This window comes from Micromys minutus (assembly GCF_963924665.1).
Source record: "Micromys minutus genome assembly, chromosome: 13".
Lineage (NCBI taxonomy): Eukaryota > Metazoa > Chordata > Mammalia > Rodentia > Muridae > Micromys > Micromys minutus.
The window spans coordinates 53856831-53876744 of record NC_137982.1 but is presented as its reverse complement, the minus strand read 5'-3'; positions in this window follow the sequence as shown (position 1 = coordinate 53876744).

Sequence of the window (19914 nt, the reverse complement as noted above, 5' to 3'; positions counted from 1 at the left end):
GGCCAGATTTCCAAAGTGTAGAAATGCCTCATTGAATACTAGCACAAGGTATAATAACCGTTAGATTTGTCAAGTAATTAATAAAAAAGATGTGTTTTTACTATCAAATTTGATTCTGAGAGTAAAATTTGAATTATTTATCAAATATGTTTGGATTCCTGATATATTTGAGACCTTCTAAGCTGTGTTACTTGAATTGTAGGCAAACACACACACATACACACACACACACACACACACACACACACACACACACACACACAGAGAGAGAGAGAGAGAGAGAGAGAGAGAGAGAGAGAGAGAGAAAATAAGCTGAGGGAGTAGTCTGCAAATACTAGAAGACAATGTACAAATATTAATATTATGACCTATATCCCACATTTTCTAAATCCACTTCTATGATTTTCAGCTTAAGTCACTCCTATAGCTCCCTAAGAGCCTCTGCTTTTCAAAATTTCTGGAACTTTCTTGAGATGTCTCTAACCCCATCCCACATCTGTCAGCTACAGATTGCCATTCATTCTCCCAGCCCTCTGGCCCTATCTTCTGTCTTTCCACACACGATGCTGAATGCCCACTTTCCCCTCCTCATCCTCTCCCACCCAGTTCCCGACTTCTATCTACCTCCTAAGACTATTTTATGTAGCATGTAATTATAAAAACAATCCACATTATTGAGGATGCACCTCCACTAGGGAAAGCTGCAAGTGGAGGTCTGCCCAGCTTCCTCTGATCAGCTGCTGCTGAACCCTCTTCACACTCCCAAGCCAATCCGTCCCCCGTCTAGCCTACAGACACAGCTGCTGCTCAATCTCATCCCTTAGCCACATAAAATAAAAACTCCAGAGGCTTTTAATTTACCAACCAGATTTATAACAGTAAATTCTCAACTCCTCAAATGCCCACCAAAAAAAAAAAAAAAAAAAAAAAAAAATCAAAACACAATTGATACAGATACAAGGTGCACACCCAGATTGAACAGATGTGCCCCTACATAACCCAATTAGTCTATCTGTGAAATCCTCAGGTACTTATGGCTCCCAGGACCACATGGTTCTGGCTCATCATCCTCTCACCTCTCCCATCTCTACAGTCTCTTCTAGTGTCCTCGCTCACCCTTTCCCTCTTCCTCTCCAGCCTCTTCCTTCCCTACTCCTCTCTCCCCTTTCCCATTCCCCCCTTCTTCTCCATTCCTTCTCCCTACATCCTTCTCCTCTTCCTCCTTATCCTTTTCTCTCTTTCTCCTTCTCTCTCCCTCCCCTTCCTCCTCCTCCTCCTCCTCCTCCTCCTCCTCCTCCTCCTCCTCCTCCTCCTCCTCCTCCTCCTCCTCCTCCTCTTCTTCTTCTTCTTCTTCTTCTTCTTCTTCTTCTTCTTCTTCTTCTTCTTCTTCTTCTCTCTCTTCTATAAAACTTCCAGTTCTGCTTTCTTTTTCCTCGGCCCAATCACAGGCTCTAGTCTATCTGACTAATTACGATTTCACCTGACTTCACCAGAGTACAGACTTTCTGGCTAATATCAGCTTATAAGTGGGTACATATCATGCATGTCCTTTTGGGTCTCAGTTACTTCACTCTGCATGATATTTCCTAGTTCCATCCATTTGCCTTCAAAAATTCCTGATGTCTTTGTTTTTAGTAGGCTAATGGTATTCCAGTTTTAAGTGAACCACATCTTCATTATTCACTTTTCAGTCAAGGGACAACTGGGTTCTTTCTGGTTTCTGGCTACTATAAACCAAGCTTCTATAAGCATAGTGGAACATGTGTCCTTATAGGATGGTGGAACATCTTTTGGGTAGTGGGCTCTTCAGGTAGAACTAATTCTAATTTTTGGAGAACCTGCCAGATGGATTTTCTGAGTAGCTGTCCAAGTTTACTCTCCCACTAGCGATGGAGGCGTGCTCCTCTTGTGCCATTTAATGCCAACCTGTGCTATTGCCTGGATGGTGATCTTAGCACTGTGAGAGGTAAGAGATGGAATCACAAGGTTCATTTTATTTGTGTTTCCATGATGAACAAAAATGTTGAACTTTTCTTTAAGTGCTTTTCGTCCAATATATATAACATATCGTACTAGACCTATACTGACATAACACTAGTTTGTAAGTTCTCTGTAGCTTTCCAGTGCAGAATCCATTCCCCTAACTGGGCTGCCTTGTCTGGCCTCAGTGGGAGAAGATGCACCTAGCCATGCAGAGACTTGGTGTGCCAGGGCAGGAGGATACCCAGAGGGGTTAGGAGGAGAGGCTGTGCGAGGGAGAACCTGGAGGCAGGACAGTGATGTAAAGGGAATCAATAAATTAATTAAAGGAAAAAAAGTTAAGCCTTTCTAGAGCACCAACCAATAAATTACTACCTTAGAAAACTATGAGACGGTATTCTTTTTCACTAAATATATTTTATTAAAAGCCCTGGTGAGTCAGAGAAAAGTGGCAAATAGTAATAAAATTGATGAAAGTCAGAGGCAACTGTCTCTCTTCATAAAGCTTGTGGTAAGAAGTAACCATCTTCCTCAAATTCCAGTTTGGTTACCAATATTCAAAATCATTTCTTTAGTTTGTATTTCACTGTTACTTACTTAGGTTTAATTTTGACCAATAAGACATGCTCTAATTTCATATAAAATTAAGCACATTTATAAAAATGGAATGAAATGATAATTGACACAATTTTCTGTCTTTATTTAGTAACTCGTTGTATCCTAATATGTTTGATTTAATTCCCTTTAATCAGTTTTAAATGTTCTACTTCTGGAAATAGTGCTTTATATGTTATATAACTTTGTCTACTCATGCATTTTAGTTGGATATTGTTGCTTCGTTCAGGTGCAACACAAGTAGACACAAAACACCTGATGCAGTGCAGCAAAGGTGTGTAGACATCAAAATAAAAGACGCCACTGAGGCAGGCAAAGAGGAAGTTTTGTGTCTAAGAATTTGGATGGGAATGACAGAGTTTTATTTTAGAAAAGAGAAATTTGAGTTACCTCAGACTCTAGATATGTAGATCAAAAAATAATTTATGAGAAAGAACATTATTTTCTTCAAGGAAGGTAAAATATCCAAGTATGCTGTGGGATGCAAAACCAATTCTACTGCACAGGCTGCTACATATAAATTGCAATAATACTAGACATGCTAAGATAACACCAGATCATAAGACATCTCTCCATTTAAAAATGGAAATGGGACAACTGGATACATTTTGGAGGCCTCAGTTATCTACAATTAAAAAATAGAGGGCATAGCATGAAGTCACAGAACAGGAGACCATGTCTCAGATAACTGAAGGAATTATGAGCAACTGTAGGAATTTCCCAGCAGCAAGTGAAATAGTCGTTGAAATTACAATTTCCAAAACATTTGCCACATCACCTTTTAACTTTCCTGTGTCTCTGCGTTTTATATGTATATTATTTATTTTTAAACCATAATCTTTACATATTTAAAATGAGGTTACTAATATTGTAAATTTCACGATAATTCTAAAATAAGTTCTGAAAAAAAGATTAAATAATTTTTGTTGAATGTATTCTAACTACTTTGAATTTCAGTGCCACCTTGCATAAACTTAGTGAATGGCCAGTCCAAGATGAGGAATGACATACATTTAAGTTCTATTATGCCAAGGTAGTATACTGCCACTACCCAGGGATTTTTCATTATAGCAATGTGTTTACAGTATCTTAATATAATCAATATTAAATAGGAGAAATATACATAGTCAATATTTTAATTATTTCAAGATTGGCTGGCTATTTAGAGCTATTTCTAACTATAACCCACATATTTATGGAACTCCTTTGAATTGATCTTAATGTCTACACACAGAGAGAGAAGAGAGAGAGACAATAAGAGAGAGAGAGAGAGAGAGAGAGAGAGAGAGAGAGAGAGAGAGAGAGAGACAGAGACAGAGACAGAGATAGAGACACAGAGACACAGAGACAGAAAGACATATTTTGTGTATAGGTATATGTATATGTGTGTGTATTATGGAAGATTAATTCATGTGGGAATGATGACTTTCAATTTGTTATCTTCTATAAATGAATTTCATGTTTTGTTTCTGATGAATATCAATAACATTTTGACATAGTTCATGTTTGGTTGTGGAAGCCTATATTACTTTTTTGAGAACAAATTCACATGACTAAATTACAGTCAGCTAGAAGTTAAGGTGACGCACGTTAGTGGGACAATAGATGTTGCAGTTATGCAGGTCACATTTGACTTCATGATAAATGGATAAATGTTTGATAGCATAGATATGTCTTCCATGACTTACATATTAGAAAATACACACATGTGCGGAAACAGTGCATAGCTACTACCCCAGTGACTTACAAGGATTTTGTTTCCTTTTATCTTAATATTTTACTTCTTTTTTAAAATTTTATTTATTTTTTATTGGATATACATACTATGTATTTACAATTCAGGTATTATCCCCTTCCCACAATCCCATCCACTCTCTCCCTCCCATTGCCTCCATGAAGGTGCTCCCTCTTCTAACCTCCCTCTCCTACCTCAGTACCTTGGCATTCCCCTACACGGGGAAAAGGAGCCTTCTTGACTCAAAATTCTCTCCTCTCATTGATGCCAGAGAATATTATCCTCTGCTGCATATGCACCTGGAGCCATGGGTCTGTCCATAACAACTTATTGGTTGGTGTTTTAGTCCCTGGGAGCTGTGATGGGTTTGGTTAGTTGAAAATTTTGTTCTTCCCATAGGGTTGCAAACCCTTTTGGCTCTTAGAGTCCTTTCTCTAGCTCCTACGTTGGTGTCCTCATGTTTAGTCTGATGGTTAGCTGCAAGAATTGTCCTCTGTATCAGTATGGCTCTGAAGAGGCATCCAGCAATAGTGACTGGGTTTAGAGGCTGCACAAGGGATGGGTCCCCAGGTGAGGCAGTCTTTGGATGATCTTTTCTCCAATCCCTGCTCCTATATTTGTCCCATTATTTCCTCCCATGAGAGTTTTCTTCTCCCTTCTAAGAAGGACTGAGGAACCCACCTTCTAGCCGTCCTTCTCTTTGAGCTTCATGATTTTTGTGAATTGTTTCTTAGGTATTCAGAGTTTTTGGGCTAGTATCCACATGTGCGCTCTTGTGACTGGATCACATTACTCACAATGATAGTTTCAAGTTCATCAATTTGCCTGGGATTTTCATAAAGTCTCTGTTTTCAATAGCTGAATAGTATTCTATTGTGTAAATGTACCACAATTTCTGTATCCATTCCTCTCTTGAAGGACATCTGGGTTCTTTCTAGCGTCTAGCTATTATAAATAAGGGTGCTATGAATATGGTAGAACATGTGTTCTTGTTATATGTTGGAGCTTCTTTTGGGTATATGCTCAGGAGTGGTATAGCTGGATCTTCAGGTAGTACTATGTCCAATTTTCTGAGGAATTGCCAGACTGATTTTCAGAGTGGTTGTACCAGCTTACAACCCCACCAACAGTAGAGGACTGTTCTTCTTTTTCTTCATCCTTGTCATCATCTGCTGTCAGCTGAGTTTTTGATCTCAGCCATTCTAACTGCTGTGAGGTGGAATCTCAGGGTTGTTTTGATTTGCATTCCCTGATGACTAAGGAAGTTGAGAATGTCTTTAGGCATTTCTCAGCCATTTAATACTCTTCAGATGAGAATTCTTTTTTTTAGCTCTGTACCTTATTTTTTAAATAGGATTATTTGATTCTCTAGAGTCTAACTTCTTGAATTCTTTGCACTCTATCAGATGTAGGATTGTTAAAGATCTTTTCCCAATCTGTTGGTTGCAGAGGTCTTTTTTTTTTTGTTGTTGTTGTTTTGTTTTGTTTTTCGTTTTTGACAGTGTCCTTTGCCTTACAGATGCTTTGCAATTTCACATTGTCCTATTTGTTGATTCTTGATCTTAGAGCATAAGCCACTGGTGTTCTAGTCAGAAAATTATCCCCTGTGCCTGTGTTCAAAGCACTTTCCCACTTTCTTCTATATTAGTTTCAGTGTACCTAGTTTTATGTGGAGGTCTTTGAGCCACTTGCACTTGAGCTTTGTAAGAGGAGATAGGAAAGGGTTAATTTGCATTCTTCTGCATGCTGGTTGCCAGTTAAATCAGCACCATTTGTTGAAGAGGCTTTTATTTTTCCATTGAATGTTTCTAGCTCTTTTGTCAAAGATCAAGTGACCATAGGTGTGTGGGTTCATTTCTGGGTCTTCAATTCTATTCCATTGATTTACCTGCCTTTCTCTGTATCAATACCATGCAGTTATGCAGTTTTTCTCACAATTGATCTGTAATACAGTTTGAGGTCTGGGATGGTGATTTCCCCAGAAGTTTTTTTCTTTCTTTTTAAATGTGGAGAAAAGTTTTTGCTCCCCTATTTGTTTTAAAGTTCAAATTGAATTTGCAAATTGCTTGTTCCAATTCTATGAAGAACTGGGTTGGAATTTTGATCTGAATCGCATTGAATCTGTAGATTGCTTTAGGCAAGATGGTCATTTTTAATTTGTTGATCTTTCCAATCATGGGCATGGGAGATCTTTTCACCTTCTGAGGGTTTCTTCAATTTCCTTCTCAGAAATTTGCAGTTCTTTTTTTACAGATCCTTCACTTGCTTCCTTAGGGTCAAGTCAAGGTATTTTATAGTCTTTGTGACTATTGTGAAGGGAGTTGATTTTCTATTTTCTTTCTCAGCCTGTTTATCCTTTGAGTAGAGTAAGGCTAAAGATTTATTCAAGTTAATTTAATATCCAGCCACTTTGCTGAAGTTGTTTATCAGCTGTATAATAACTTCTCTGGTGTAATTTTGGGGTCACATAATTATACTATCATATCATCTACAAATAGTGATATTTTGACTTCTTTCTTTCTGATTTGTATCCCTTTGACATCTTTTTTTGCTGTCTGATTGCTCTGGCCAGGACTTCCGGTCCTCTATTGAATAGGTAGGGGGAGAGTGGGCACTTCTCTAGTTAAGGTGATACACATTATTGTGAGTATAGATATTGCAGTTGTGCACTGCAGATTTGATTTCATAATAAATTGGTGAGTGTTTGAGAACATAGATATGTCTACCATAATGTACATATTACACAATGTATAAATACCTGAAAACAGTACATAGCTACTACTCCAATGACTTGCAAGTTTTTTTTTTATTTCACATTCATCTTTTATTTCTTAATATAATAATATAATTACAATATTTCCTCCTTACTTTTTTCCTCTGAAAACTCTTCCTTTATTCTTTTTGCTTTATTTGAAATCATGTTTTTTTCTTTTTGCCTTAACTATCATTACACACATGCACCCCCCCACACACACATGTATACATACACGTATATATCATATATATCACATACATCACATACACCACATATTTTACATACATGTACCTATACCTATACATTATATACATATACATACATTTTATATATATATATATAATCCAAATACATAATTTAGATTTATGAATATTACTCAAGTTTAGCTTAAATTTCAATATCAAGTATAATTAAAATATTTTGTTGCCTAATTTTCATCATAAGTGCATAAAATAGTTTCATGATCATAATATCCTAAGTGAAATAAATTCCCATTGTTTCATTGCTCTTATCTAGTTAAATTATAGAAACATCTTATTTTTATTAACAATTCAAAATGTTTTTTTTTTGTTTAGAATCAGTGATCCCAGGTAAATGAATTCTAGGGTTTCACAGCTATTTCATACTATTATTTTAATATATAATATTTCATATGCAAATTTTGAACCCCAATTTTTCATTAGTATAATATGAACCCAAATTCTAATTTAAACCTCAATGTTAATGATTCATAACATTTCCAAGAAAAAAGTATACAGAATATTATTAAAGAAAAAAATGTTAAAAGCACGTAAGTATTCATTTTGTCCAATCATTAATTTTTAAACATTGAAGTTAAAATTGCAATAAATAATTGAACTAACATCCTGTTAAAGATAAGAAATTAAACACATACATTTTATATAACTTCCACCTAATTTCCCTTCAAATGACAGTAAAGTGTTACATGAATAAATAATGTAACCTTAAGTATGAAAATAATCAAAGAAAGAATATTTATCCTCACTTTTTTGGAAATTTAAAAGCATATGGATTAGTGTTAGCTAATTTAACACACTTGAGGCACAGGACACTCAGTCTGTAGAGAGGATGGAAAGGAACAGACTGGCCTCTGTGGAAGGTGTTTCTCAGAAAGAAATCTAAAAATGGCAATTTTCCTTTGAAATAAATGACTTAGGCAAATAATCTATGCCAAAAGCTTAGAGTAACTTCTGGGATTAAAAGTCCTTGAGGAAGAGCATACGATCAAACCTGCCTCGATATTTAATGTGTCTAAGCATTTTGTTTCCTAAGCTTGATTGAATTTTATTGTGTATATATGAAAATCCTTTCTTTAAAAGTGATGGCTTTCATATATAGTTGCCAATCCACTTAACATAAATATTTACAAATTGATTGTAATTAATAATCTTTCAATAGAGTACTTGGGTAATACATTATTATTCTGACAGAAATTTCTTCTCTGGATCTAAGTTTGTGAAGTATGTCTGTTCTTCTCTGGATCTAAGTTCATGACACATGTCTTCAATTTTCACTACCTTCCCAATGTTGTACAATAGTTTCTAAATATTACAATAAAACATACTAATCATCAAGGGATTACTGTGGGATTATGTAGGATAGCGGGGCTCACTGCTAATCAATACAAATGTCAGTGATTCAAGCTGCTACTGGAAAGAAATGCAAACCCTTCTTTTGATTTATACATAGGGATTATGCACTTGCATTTTTTAAAAGTACTTGGTTAAGCTACTTTTCATTTCATTCACAGAAAATTACACACATGGAGTTATGCACATAGCTATTCATACAAATTTACAACCTTCTACAAAGATAATAAATAAGTAATGTATAATAAATGCTCTTCTGGAACTTCTGTTTATATTGCTGTGTTTTCACAAACATCCTTTTGACTTGAATGATGACTAGGGTTCAGACACATGTCAACTCAAATTAAAAGCTAACTTAATTCTTCAGTTTTGCATATTGAGTAGAATTATAATGATACATATCTTATCAAGTTTTTAGAACTGTAGCTAGAAACTAATTGCTTTCTTCTGATACTTGTGTTTTACCTACGATTTGAGACTACCAACTCTCAGCACAAATTTCATGAAGCTTCTAACAAATATTCTGACCTTTGCAACGGTTACGTCTCTAGTTCAATTCTCTGATTGAAATCATCATTTTTTTGTTTGAAATTGTCTATTCTACAGTAAAATCGAAGGTAATCTGATAATTGTTCTCTGCATGCGTGACTTAGTGAGTACTAAGCAGTGTGATATTGTTACATGTGTTCTCCTTAGATTGTGATACAAATATTTTAATTTAATAATTTAAGAAATCAGCCCAGTGACATAGAAAATAACATTTCAAAGTCCTGACAGTGGGTTTGACACCAAGGTGAGGCTTTTCACAATACTGTCATATTGAATTATTTTCTTCTTATTTAGACATACTGTGTTCCAAAAATTAAAAAGAAGGAGTCTAGAAAATCTGATCTGTTACACTCATTTATTCTTTTGAGAAGAAATAAAACTATCTTTTCTGTTTTCTTTTTTAATGTTCTATGTCCCGTATTACAATGCTCTAGTATGCAATGATAAGCACCTGCTATATAACAAAACTGAAAGCAATTTGTAGCAGACATTTTGGGAGATACTCAGTAAATTCCGTAAGATACAAACCACATGAAGAATGTGTATTTGAAATTTCTTATGGAGAAGCTCTAGTAGTTCTGCTATTAAGTATTTCTGATTATGTGTATATCTAACAATCTTCTAGTTTAAAACCAATTAAAATCTTTAGTGAGAGTCAACCCTGAAATGTTATTCCTATGTTTGGAGGTTATAGATTCATCTTCATTTTGTACATAGCAAAATTTTAGGTTGTTATCTTTCTTATTTTAGGTTGTTCAGTTGAAAACATGGTTCAAGGGCATAAACTTTATGTATATTTTATTTATAAATTATTTAAATGTATGCATCTGGTTTTGATTTAGAGATCAATGAAGAGAAACCTCATGTTTTTAGCTGATTTTTACTATCCTCTAGGTAGGGTATAGTTTGTGAAAAACCCAATTTTGTATATATTTGGTTTTTAATGTTGGATATATTGAATCAAAAGTGCCTGAAAATCTGTCCATATTTTTAAACTTCAAAATTTATTGCTGAACATGTGCACTTGGTAATTTTTTTCTAGCCTGAGCTGAAAACAGTATAAGAAACTTATAATGGAATTATTAAATAGATTCCTTTGCCAGCTTCACTTTTTGAATAATTCTAAATGCATAAATGTCAAATAAGATGTTTAAATCCATAGACAAGAGGCTACCATTAGTGAAGTTTCTTCATAGTATTTTTTCAAACAACATAAATCCTGTGGCTGAAAAAATCAAACTTGTGGACAAGTTATAAATAACATATGCTTTTTTACATGATGGGTGCCTTCTGAAAAGACACCTACACATGTGATGACAGGATAAACTTGGGGCAGATATGAAGAAATGCATTTGAAGCTGGATGACTGTTATTTTACAGATGTATCCAGTCATTTATTATGTCCCTTTTCTTGATAGTAATAAATGAACACCTAATCTCCACATTTCTGTTTTTCAACGTATCATCTTGTATATGTTTTTCTGTGGATTGCATCTATTGTTCCCCTCAAGTGACCTCTCCCATCATTCAAAGAATAAGTAAACATTTCATTCCAAAAATGTTGGTTATTGATGGTATTTATTGGTGAGTTTCACAGTCCTAAATATTTCCCTTGCTTTTGCTAAGACATTTGTTGCCATAGATTAATATTCAATATAAAAACAAATTTCTCTTCTTAACCACAAATGGTAGTAAGGATCCTTCACACAGAGGTTGTGTTTGAAGCATTTTATAGAACTCATAAAACATATTTTGTTTTGTCTTTAAAGAACCTTCCCATGACCTTCCTCATTTAAAGGTCAATGGACTCTTTGTCTTTGTTAAAGGATTAACCCATATGTCATTCATTAGCAATTGGATATCTTTTGAATATGCTTTGTTATTATTGATTTGATTTTAACTGCCCTTTTCTAGAAGTTTGAAAGATGTACAGTCCTAATGAATGTCTTGAATGGGGATGGTGAAGAGAGGTTTCTCCTAGTACATTCTCTGAGTAGGAATTCTGCTTTGACAATTATCTGCCATTTATAAGCATGTTTATTAGTGTCACTTAGAGATAGTTTCTTTGTGCATATTCCACTTACCAAGTGATATAATGGTTTGTCTATGCCTTTTTATTGGTTATTTTATTTATTTCCATTTCAAATGTTATTCCCCTTCCTAGTTTCTCCCCCACAAACCCTGTATCCTCTATTCCCTTCCCCTCCCTGCTTCTATGAGGTTGTTCTCCCACCCTCACCACCCACCCTAGCACTCCTCTATCAGGGGCATCAAGACTCCACAGGGCCTAAGGCCTCCCCTCCCACTTACATTAGATAAGGCCATCCTCTGCTATATAAGTAGCTGGAGCCATGGGTCCCTCCATTTGTACCCATTGGTTGGTGAATTAGTCCCTGGGAGCTCTGGGGGGTCTGGTTGGTTGATATTACTGTTCTTCCTATGGGATTGCAAACTGCTTCAGCTCCTTCAGTCCTTCCCCTAACCCACTAGGGTCCTGGTGCTTAGTCTGATGGTTGGCTGTGAACATCTACATCTGTATTGGTCAAGCTCTGGAAGAGCCTCTCAGGGGACAGCCACACCATGCTCCTATCAGTAAGAATGTATGTCATAAGCAATAGTGTCTGAGTTTTATGTCTGCAGCTAGGATGGATCCCTGCATGGATGTCTCTGGATGACCTTTATTTGAAGCTCTGCTTCACTCTTTGTCCCTGTATTTCCTTTAAACAAGAACAATTCTGGAACAAAATTTTTGAAATGGTTGTTTTAAATAATTTTTTTCCTTACAACTTTATTTTAAAAAATCAGAGATACATGTATAGATTATTAAAAGCATTTTAGCATAAGACTATATAAATATATTTTGTCAGTACTTGATTTTTTTAAAGGTTTGATAGTATTCATTGAAATCTTACTATTTACAATGATCATAAAATATATGTAAAACAAAACATAACATGGAAATAGTCAAAGTTTTCTTGGTGAGTAAAGATTAATCATAATGATTTATTAATACCAAAAATCACCACAAGACTATCTTCTTAGCTATTGAGTTATTAAGGATTTAAGGTCTATTTAAGATCTGTAGCACTCTGAGAGGGTGCTATACACTTATTGGTTTTTTTTTTTTTTTCTAAGAAGAACTGAGACTTCCACTTTTTGGCCTTTCTTTTTCCTTTTTCTTTTCTTTTCTTTTCTTTTTTTCTTTTTTTGAGCTTCATATGATCTGTGAGTTGTTTCTTCAGTATTCAGAACTTTCTGGGGCTAGTATCCAATTATTAGTGACTGCATATTATGTCTGTTCTTCTGTGACTGGGTTTTTTCACTCAGGATGATATTCTCTAGATACATCCATTTTTCTAGGAATTTCATAAAGTCATTGTTTCTAATAGCTGAGTAGTACTCCATTGTGTAAATGTACCACAATGTCTGTATCCATTCATCTACTAAAGGACATCTAGGTTCTTTTTTAGCTTCTGGCTATTATAAATTAGGCTGTTATAAGCATGGTCGAACATGTGTCTTTATTGTATGTTGGATCATCTTTGGGATATATGTACAGAAGTGGAATAGTGGTCCCATCCCTCAACTGGGGCCTATGACTAACCTCTGAATACGGTCTCTGCTTTGTTGAGTATTTCAGCTTATGTCATTCTTGTTCGGTTGGGAGTTTCTTCCTTTCCTGGCACCTAGGACATTCTAGTGGCTACCCTCAGTTCGCTGTCCTCCACTGCTATACATTGGTTCAACTTCCTGACCCTTTGTACTCTTCCCCTGTCTCCTCCTTCACCTGATCCTGTCCACCCCCCCCCCTTTTTCCTACTCCCAATCTCCTTTCCTGAACCATCCCTCCTTCTACTGCCTCTGATTATTTTGTTTCCCCTTCTAAGTTTTTCTTCTTCTTGAGTTTCATATGGTCTGTGAATTGTATTCTGCGTTTTTTTTCTAATATCCACTTATTATCTCCTTGTACAAAGGTCAAGTCCAAGTGGATCAAAGACCTACACATAAAACCAGATATACTGAATGTAACTGAAGGAAAATGGTGAAGAGTCTGGAACACATTTTGACAGGGATAACCTTCTGAAGAGAACAGCAATGTTTCAGGATCTAAGATCAACAATTTGCAAATGGAATCACATAAAATTGTAAAGCTTTGAAGGATACTGACAACAGAACAAAATTGCAACCTACATACAGATTGGGAAAAGATCATTACAAACCCTACATCGAATAGAGGGATAACATCCAATATATACAAAGAACTCAAGATGTTAGACTTCAGAGTACCATATAACCCTAAATAAGGTACAGAATTGAACAAAGATTTCTCAACTGAGGAATCAGGAATGGCCAAGAAGTACCTAAAGAAATGTTCAACAACCTTAGTCATAAGGGAAATGTAAATCAAAACAACCCTAGATTCTACCTTATTTCAGTCAGAATGGCTAAGATATGATGATGATTTTCCTAGTCAGCCAGCAGAAATAGTTTGTTTTTGAGCTGTTGACCACATGAGATTTTTCAGGAGACAGGTGGAAATATGGAGATATGAAAGCTAGCCACCTCTTAACAAACTGCTGATAAATTTGTTCTCTTCTGTCACTTGATTTTTATTTTTCTTATGGACATGCCTCTTAAAAGGTTTGCTTACAACAACAGGTAAACAATTGCTTCTGTTGTCAGTGACTGTTCTAGCCAAGCAACCATTATCTCAGGAGTTCAAATTTTCCCTCTTTCTAATTGATCATGCAAGATTGTTGACTGCTAAATGTGCTCATTGTCAGGTAGATAAGACCAGAAGCCCCTCACCAGGATATCATGGTCCTCCCCATTACCTTCTGTGTGTGTTCTTTGGAAAGAGCTAGAATATATAAACCAGGGAAGACTAGGAGAAGGACACTCATCATACAAGGCTATGGGAAGTCATAGCTACAGAAAGCCTTTCTAGGTGACTTAGGTTCAGGTAGTGGAACACCTCCCCTATATGCAATCCTTTGTCTGTTTTCTTTAAGGAAGCCTAGTAAACACATTGTTTCTTCAACGTGAATTTTAGTGAAATTATACCTTAGTTTTTTTTTGTTTGTTTGTTTTCTTTTGCTAAAACCTTATAAAAAGGTCTAGATAGTGTTTTTTTCTCTCTCTGGAAGGAATTTTAGCAAAAATGGCTTTGGAAAAATAAATTTTTCCAAGCATGGGATCAACTGGCCATGTTCTGCAGACTTCACCAAAATCCAAATGCTTACATTTTCTGATTTCCTGGTGACAGTCAGATGACTTTCCTGAGAATAAATCCATTCTGTTATAGTCTTTCAGAGGTGAAGATCAAATTTTTCTCTTCATAGACTTAGCTGTGTATTCTTTGTATTGTGTCCATTTCCTGTAAAACACTCTGCCAGCCCTATTATCATAGATGATTTATAGGATCACATGCTTGGCTTTGTGGTATTGTCCAAAGGACACAGATGATACCACAGGACAACACAATCTGTTACTGACTACTTTATAGCCTCATGCCATTGATCCAACAGACACTGAAAAGGAGGATCATTCAATTATTTGGAGTGAAAAATTCCAAAAACAAGTGGCCAAATTGTTAGCTTTCTGAAAGTGAAAGTAAAGAGAATTATATTTGGAACCAAGGAGATTTGTTATCTTTCTCAAATGTGCTGGAGAATGGAATACATGAGACTCTGCTGAAGGACTCACGGTGGGAATGCTTTGAGACTTGGGCAATAATCCCTAAGTATCTGAGACAGAGCACACACAGAGGAAAGACTAATGAATGAATCAGAGTCAAATAACCATGACTGTAAATGTTAGCCAGAGTTAACTGTAGTGATTTTTTTTGTTTAAATCAGTCTTCCTTTTCTCTACCAATCTATGAGGAATATCAGCACCAAATACTTTATTAGGTTCTAGAAGGGAACCAACTTAGTTGAGCTTATCTCATGGTAGCTCAGACATGGGTTCATCTAGAAATGCTACATAGGGACTACACAAACCATATCATACATTGTTTAATGTCCTTTCATATATTTTCCATATGTTTTAATTGACTGGTTTTGACATATTACAAGATTGTGTTCTGTACTTTGTGGCTTCCAGTTGAGTTGTCTCAATGAAGAATCTGGGTTGGGAATAAGAGGAAGAGAGAACTGTAATGTTGAGGCTCCTTTCCTATAGAATTTGAATGGTTTGATACTGTTCTACATATAAATTTTTCCTCTATGGAAGCTCTACTCAATAATATGCTTGGCTTCTAAGAATTATATTCTCAAAGTATATATTTAGTCGTCATTTGAATAGCAGCTAGAAACAGGTATCAGATGAACTTTGTGTGGATGTAAAAATTAAAATTATCTATCACACAATGTAAAACGTGCCTCAAGGATCTGATTGAAATATATATATTTCTGGTTTAGCTCTTGACAGTAAAATGACAAAGATCAATAATGGTTATTTGCTTCTATTGTCTTTTATTTATTGAATCAAGCACTCATCTACCAATTTTTTAAAAGATGTCAGATTTAATAATATCAATTTATTGACTCCTACAGATTTTAAATATTATATGAAAATTATACTGGTTCCAACATTTACATATATGTGAACCAATACTCAAATATCACATGAGTTTTCAAGTATATGCATTATGTAGATAGTTGAGCTATCACTTGAGCTATGGTCCTATCATTTACATTTTTTAAACAGATCTTTTATTTAAATAATAAGATATTAATGTCTATTAGGTTATATAATAGCAAATAAATCAATAGCACATTTGATTTTGAATTATGAATTGAGATACTCTGTACTTGCAAAGGAAGTGCTACTAAACATCTTCTGCTTTATTCGAACAAAAATTTAATTTTCAGAAAACAACCTCAGAATTTCTTATGTCAATTACCAATTGTTAATCAGTAGTAGGCTGCCAGGACATAATACTGTTAGGTTAAAGTCAAGAGTTTCAGGCTGCCTTAACTGCTAGATCTTTATAAACCAAAGGAATGCAAGCCAATTGCAAAATGGAAGCTGCAATTTAGTTGTTTCAGTTAGTCAAACAGAATTAGACTTCAAGATTTGGCTTTCCCTTAATAATGGAAGTTATTAGTTCATAACTAGAGGCATAGCTGCGAATTTAGAACACAATCAGGGGCATCAGTCAAGCATGACACGAACAGTTCTGTTCACATATGTTCCAATACAAAATGGAACATCCATAGCAGTTCACTGGACCTCAAAATTACAGCTGAGAAGTGATCAGTTTAACTACATTCAAAAATCTGTGTACAGGAAAAAGACTAAAAAATTAGTTATTAACATTAACATGTGTAAATGGTATTCATGAAAATACTCGATGATTCTCAAAGTAAGCAAATATCTAGATATATATTCAGTATTTAAGAAAAAAGTCATGCATTTTTGCAATCTGAATACTATTTAAAGATAGTTTTTAAACAGAAAAAAAATAAAGTGAGCTAGAGAAATTAAGTGTGACAAGTAACACGTTCATTATGAGTAATACAGGAGGAAAGAGAGATAACCAGAAAAGTGTCATTATTTTAATGGTTTAATTTTTATAATTTATCCTATGCACTTCACTTTTGAAATTGATGCTGCTTGTATGTGCGCTATGTGCATGTGTGTGTTTGTGTGTGTGTATGTGTGTGTTTGTGTTTGTGTGTGTTTCTCTATGATAATAAACATATATACATAGGCCAGAAGGATGTCTGGAGAGTGAGTTGTAGGCAGTGAGGAGTGAACTGGTGTGGATGCTTAGAACTGAACTGTTATCCTCTATTGAGTTTTGTGGTTACATTATTTCTCTGGGAGAGAATATAAGATACATGCTTTTCTGGTTTCTGACTAAAGGACACACTATTTTGGGAGAAAGTTTTGTCGTTGTCATTTTAAAAGGGGTGATTAGGCTCTGAACACATTCCAGAGTTATATGGATCACATTTGATAGAGGAAGACTGCCTGAAGAAATAGATTCAAAAGGATAAACAAAAAAAAAAAAACAATAAACAAAGAGAGAGATCTTAGTGTAGTACACAGAATGTGTGCACCTGCCTGGCTTGATCCAGGGACCCAAGAACCCAGCATTGGGCCCTCTGTTCCCAGCCAGTGGCTTTTGGGATGCATAACAGGCGCTAGGAACATAGGCCACGAGGAACAGCAGAGATCCAGGGACACAGGCTAGGTACAAGGGAAAGGCAAGAACCAATCACTAAAAACAAGATGACAAGAGGAAAGCAAAAGGACTTACCCCTGGGAAACCATGACAACCTGGCAACACTAGAACCCAGCTCTCCCATCAAAACAAAGAGCAGAATGCCAAATATACCAGAAAAAGAGGACTCAGACACAAAATCCTAACTCATGATGATGATAGAGATACTTAAACAAGAATGGGAGGAAAAAAATAAAGAATTAGAAGCTTTTAAAGAAGAAACAAGAAAAACACTCAAAGAACTCAAAGAACTAGAAAAAAACAGTACCAAAGAGATGAAGGAATGGAAGAAAGAATTTAAAACAGAAATAGACACAATAAAGAAAACACTAAAGAGACAACTATAGAGGTAGAAATCCTAAAAAAGAAATAAGGAATCACAGATGCAAGCATTTACAACAGACTACAAGAGATGGAAGAGAGAATCTCAGGGGCCGAAGACAACATTGAAAACATAGATAAAATAGTCAGAGAAGATGAAAAACCAAAAAGCTCCTAACCCAAAATATCCAGGAGATCCAGGACACAATGAGAAGACCAACCCTAAGGATAATAGGAATAGAAGAGAGTGAAGAATATCAACAAAGAGGCAGAGTAAATATCTTCAACAAAATCATAGAAGAAAACTTCCTTACCCTTAAGAATGAAATGACCACGAACATAAAAGAGGCTACAGAACTCCAAATAGGTTGGACCAGAAAAGAAATTCCTCCCAACATACAATAGTCAAAACACCAAGTGCCCAAAGCAAAGAAAGAATACTAAAAGCAGTAAGGGAAAAAGGTCATGTAAGATATAAAGGCAGACCAATCAGAATCACACCTGATTTCTCAACAGAGATTATGAAAGCTAGAAAAGCCTGGATAGACATCATGCAGAACCTAAGAGAGTACAAGTGCCATCCCAAGCTGCTATACCCAGAAAAACTATCAATCACCATAGGTGGAGAGATGAAGATATGTCAAGACAAAACTAAATTCACAAAATATATGACCACAAACCCAGCACTACAACGAATTAGAGGTAGAAAACCAAATACAATGAGGGGAACCAACTTATAGTAAAAACAAGAAAACTTCTAATCAAGAAAACCAAAAGAAGAAAGACACACAGGCCCAATTCAACCTATCAAAGCAACAATAGCAGGAAAAAGCAACCACTATTCCTTGATATCTGTTAACATAAATGGACTCAACTCACCAATAAAAAGATATAGGCTATCAGACTGGATACATAAAAAAACCTAAGCAGTTTGCTGCATACAGGAAAATCATCTCAGAAACAAAGACAGACACTATCTCAGAATAAAAGGTTTGGAAAAAAACCTTCCAAGCAAATGGCCCCAAGAAGCAATCTGAAGTGGTCATTACTATATTGAATAAAGTAGATTTTCAACCAAAAGTTATCAAAAAAGATAAGGAAAGGCACTTTTTACTAATTACAGGGGAAATCTGTCAGGAGGAACTCTCAATCTTTAACATATATGCTCCAAATACAAAAAAGCACCCGTATTCATAAATGAAACCCTACTAAAGCTCAAAAAAATATATTTTACCCAAACAATAATAGTGGCAGACTTTAATAGCCCACTCTCACCAATGGACAGATCATGGAAACAGAAACTGAACAAGGACACTGTACAACTAGCACAGACTATGAACCAACTTGAATTAATAGATATCTACAGAACATATCATCCTATAACAAAAGAATACACCTTCTTCTCAGCACCTCATGGCACCTTCTCAAAAATTGACCACATAATTGGACACAGAATGAGCTTCAATCTATACATGAAGATTGAAATACTTCCTTGCATCCTTTCAGATCACCATGGTCTAAGGCTAGTCTTTAATAACAACAAAAGACAACAAAAAGCCCATATACACGTGGAAACTAAACAATGCTCTATTAAAAGATAACAGGGTAAAAGAAGAAATAAAGAAAGAAATTAAGGATTTTCTAGAATTCAATGAAAATGAAAACAGGACATACCAAAACCTATGGAATGAAATGAAAGCAGTACTTAGAGAAAAACTCATAGCCCTGAGTGCTTTCAAAAAGAAACTGGAGAGAGCATACACTAGCAATCTGACAGCACAGTAGAAAGCTCTAGAATAAAGGAAAGCAGATACACACAAGAGGGGTAGACTGCAAGAAATAATCAAAATTAGGCCAGAAATAGACCAAATAGAAACAAAAAGAACCATTGAAAGAATCAACAAAACCAAGAGCTGGTTCTTTGAGAAAATTAACAAGATTGATAAACCCTTAGCCAGACTAACTAAGAGGGCAAAGAGAGAGTATCCAAATTAACAAAATAAGAATTGAAAGTGGAGAAATTATGACTGACAATGAGGAAATTCAAGAAATCATCAGATCCTACTACAAAACCCTGTATGTAACAAAGCTGGAAAATCTGGAGGAAATGGATGAA